Source organism: Symphalangus syndactylus, chromosome 8, assembly GCF_028878055.3.
Source record: "Symphalangus syndactylus isolate Jambi chromosome 8, NHGRI_mSymSyn1-v2.1_pri, whole genome shotgun sequence".
In the NCBI taxonomy this organism is placed as follows: Eukaryota; Metazoa; Chordata; class Mammalia; order Primates; family Hylobatidae; genus Symphalangus; species Symphalangus syndactylus.
Genome location: NC_072430.2, coordinates 122999622 through 123004077, shown reverse-complemented (window position 1 = coordinate 123004077; position 4456 = coordinate 122999622).

Genomic DNA, 4456 nt, shown 5'->3' with positions numbered 1-4456 from the left:
CCTGAAACAGCCTCTATACCCTTGGCCTGGTGAAAGACTTCTTGTCCTTCAGGATTCAGTTCTGGTGTGACCTCCTCCAGGAAGTCATCCTTGATCTCTTCCAGGCCAGGCTATGTGCTCCCTTAGCACAATGCCCTCCTCTTCTACCCAGGCAAGCCATAGCAGTGAGGCTGCCAGTGGTGACAATGCACTAAGGAACAATGCACTGAGGCCAGGCCCAGTGGCTCACGGCTATAATCCCAGCACTTTGGGAGGCCAAGGCGGGCGCATCACCTGCGGTTGGGAGTTCGAGACCAGCCTGACCAACATGGAGAACCACCATTGCTACTAAAAATACAAAATTAGCTGGGCGTGGTGGCGCATGCCTGTAATCCCAGCTACTCGGGAGGCTGAGGCAGGAGAATCACTTGAACCTGGGAGGCGAAGGTTGCAGTGAGCCGAGATTACATCATTGCACTCCAGCCTGCGCAACAAGAGTGAAACTCCATTTCAAAAAGAAAGAAAGAAAGAATGCACTAGTTTCTGGGTGCCTGGGGAAGGAGAAAGACAGTATAAAGTCAAGCCTACTATGCATGTATTAAAGCAGGAAGGTGACTCGTCTCTGTTCTGGGATCTACCTCCAGGGAGTTACATTTGATCTGTTTAGGAGAGTGGATTGGCACATGGGCTCTGGAGCCAGACTCTCTGAGTCCAAATTCTGGCTCTGACACTAACCAGTGTGTGGCCATGAGCCTTGACCTCTTCCTTATCTGTAATATGTGAATAGTAATAGAAACCACCTCATAGGGATATTGTGAGAATCACATGTATTATGGGTTTCCTCTTAATATTGTTACTATTTTAAAAAAGATTTTTATTTTATTTTGTGTTTTAGAGACAGAGTCTCACTCTGTTGCCCAGGCTGGAGTGCAGTAACAAGATCATAACTTACTGTACCCTTGGCCTCCAGGACTCAAGGTATCCTATCTCCTCAGCATCCTGAGCAGCTGGGACTACAGGTAACTGCCGCCATGGCTGGCTAATTAAAAAAAATTTTTTTGGTGGGGCGCAGTGGCTCACGCCTGTAATCTCAGCACTTTGGGAGACTTAGGTGGGTGGATCACTTGAGGTCAGGAGTTCAAGACCAGCTTGACCAACATGGTGAAATCCCTTCTCTACTAAAAATACAAAAATTAGCTGGGTATGGTGGCCCATGCCTGTAGTCACAGCTACTCAGGAGGCTGAGGCAGGAGAATCGCTTGAACCTGGGAAGTGGAAGTTGCAGTCAGAGGAGATGGCGCCACTGCACTCCAGCCTGGGTGACAACGCAAGGCTCTGCCTCTAAATAAATAAATAAGTTTTGTTGTAGAGACAAGGCCTCACTACATAGCCCAGTCTCCTATTCCTGGCCTCAAGCAATCATCCGGCCTCGGCCCCCAAATTGCTGGGATTACAGGCGTGAGCCACTGAGTCCAGGCTGTTATTACTATTTATTTCCTTCCTCCTCCCTGGAGCCCCATACTAGGACAAGGCTGCATTAGGCACTCTCACTGCATGTCTAGATTCCCTTCTTAGCCATTCCTTGCCCTATACTTTTATAACCCCCCATGGGATTACTGAGGGCTGTCACTTCCTCTCTAGGCTATGAGCCATGCAAGTGGTGCCTGGCCTGTTTGCTGGCCACAGCATCCCTAGATCCAGTGCCTGGCACTTCAGAATTGCTCAACATGTTTTTTTCTTTATGCCGAGAAATGCATCTCTGTTTTTTTTTTTTTTTTTTTTAACTTTTTTTTAGAGAGAGAGTCTGTCGTTGTCACCCAGGCTGGAGTGCAGTGGCACAGTCACAGCTCACTGCAGCCTGGAACACCTGGGCTCAAGCAATCCTCCCCCCTCAACCTCCTGAGTAGCTGAGACTATAGCCTTGTGTCACCATGCCCAGCTGACTTTTTGCATTTTTTGTAGAGACAGGGTCTCGCTGTGTTATCCAGGCTGGTCTCAAAATCCTAGACTCGGCCGGGCACGGTGGCTCACACTTGTAATCTCAGCACTTTGGGAGGCCGAGGTGGGCGGATCACGAGATCAGGAGATCGAGACCACGGTGAAACCCCCTCTCTACTAAAAATACAAAAAATTAGCCGGGCGTGGTGGCGGGCGCCTGTAGCCCCAGCTACTAGGAGAGGCTGAGGCAGGAGAATGGCGGGAACCCGGGAGGCGGAGCTTGCAGCGAGCCGAGATCGCGCCACTGCACTCCAGCCTGGGTGAGAGCGCGAGACTCCGTCTCCAAAAAAAAAAAAAAAAAAATCCTAGACTCAAGTGATCTGCCGCGTGGGCCTCCCAAAGTGTTGAAATTACAGGTATGAGCCACTGCTGCCGGCTGAGAAATGTACGTCAGTATTATGGAGCAAGAGGACGGAGTCATGGTGGTTCTGGGAACAAATACTAAGATTTTAAAATAAACCAGTTTTGAAATAGACGTCACAGAGGAGACAGGGAAGTGGCTCAACTCCTCCTCCCTATTGCAGGCGCCTGATGTTTAAGAGCTCAGTGAAGGATGAACCTGGGTGGGTTGCAAGCTGCTGCCTTGGCCTCCTCCAACCGCTGCAGGGTTTCTGGGACTAAAGGGAGCTCTGTAGATCTTTCTGGGAATGTTCTGGGTGCATGGGGTTGGGTCCCACAGATGAAGAGAACTTGCCAGGGCCTGGGCGACCCTCTGTGATCCAGCCCTGCCCATCTTGCAGTCACTGCGTGCTTTTCTCCTGCCCCTTCATGCTCTAGCCTCAGTGGCCTGTTCCTAACATGCCATGCTCACAGCCTTTGCACTTGCTGTTCCTTCTGCCTAGAAGGCTTTTCCCTCAACTCTTCACAAGTCTGGCTCCTTATCATTTAAGTCCCAGCTCAACTGAGACCCTAGAGAGGCCTTCCCTGAAGTCCCCACCCTCAACTCTCCATCATTGCAGAAACTTCTATTGGGTACCACTGCTCTTGACCACAGACATGCATTACACTTTCCTACTTCTGTCTTTTGCTCAGGTTATTTGCTTTGCCTGGAATGCTTTACCTCACCTTAATAGAAATCCAACCCCTGTAGAATTTAGCAATATGCTAAAATAAAAGCCTTAAAATTAGTTCAGCAATGTCACTTGTCAGAATGTATCCTTAAGGAAATAGCTGTTGATATATGCAAAGATTTAGCTACAAGGATGTTCAGTGCAACACTGTTTATAATAGCAAAAATAGAGGCTGTGTGCAGTGGCTCATGCCTGTAACCTCAGCACTTTGGGAGGCTGAGGGAGGTGGATTGCTTGAGCCCAGGAGTTCAAGAGCAGCCTGGGCAACTCAGGGAGACTGGTCTCTGAAAAAAAAAAGAAAAAAAAAGAAAAAGAAAATTGAGGCTGGATGCCATGGCTCATGCCTGTAATCCCAGAACTTTGGGGGACCAAGGTAGAAGGGTCACTTGAGGCCGGGAGTTTGAGACCAGCCTGGGCAACATAGTGAGACCGTCATCTCTTAAAAAAAGAAAAAAAAAATTTAGCCCAGTGTGGTGGTGCATGCCTGCAGTCCCAGCCACTCAGGCTGGGGTGGAAGGATCGCTTGAGCTCAGGAAGTCAAGGCTGCAGTGAGCAGTGATTGTGCCATGGCACTTCAGTCTGGGTGACAGAGCAAGACCCAGTCAAAAATAAATAAATAAAGTCCCCTGGAGTTATAAAGACCAGATCAAACAATCTAGAAAAGGGCTTGACAGAGTGAACACTCAACAAACACCAGCTGCTTTTATGCATAGGAGAGTAGAGAGGATATTTGCCAAAACGTTGAGCAGCTGCTTCTAGGTAGAGAGATTAAAATGATTTCGTTTTCTTCTTTTGGTTTATCTCCCTTTCCCAAGTGTTATCTTATGAACATGTATTTCTTTTGAAGTAAGGGAGAGGGACAATAAGAGATATTTTTAAAAAATCCTTCAAGGCTCGAGTGATGGTCCTCCATGAAACCTTTTGTCTGTGATTCTCAAGTCCTCCCCCCACCCCCGCATCCCACTCAGCCTTGTAGGTGTCTGGTCATACTGTCCACTAGAGAGCAAAGCGTCTCTGGAGTCTGCAGTAGCAAGTCTGATGAAGGAACAAGGGAAGGAGGGAGCCTGCACCCCCACCACTCCCTCAGGGGAGCTTGCCTAAAGTTTGCTACTGAGCATCCGGACAGAAGCCACTGGCCAGCACTGACGTTCCACGAGGAGCCCAGAGGATGTGACGATCATATGCCCATTATTTTTACTCTCGGACTCCCTACCTCCGGAGTCTGGGGGTCCCTCTGTGTCAGTGGGAACCGGGAGGAGCTCCAGCGTGAGTGCTAGCTGCGTTTGCGAGATTTTATGGGTTTTGAGCTAAGCCAGCAGTGGTCCGCGTCCGCCCTCCGGACCTCCCCAATCCCCCGCCGCGTGTTATTTTTCTTTGGGCGGTGGGTTGGGCAATTATGCTCTGCGGCG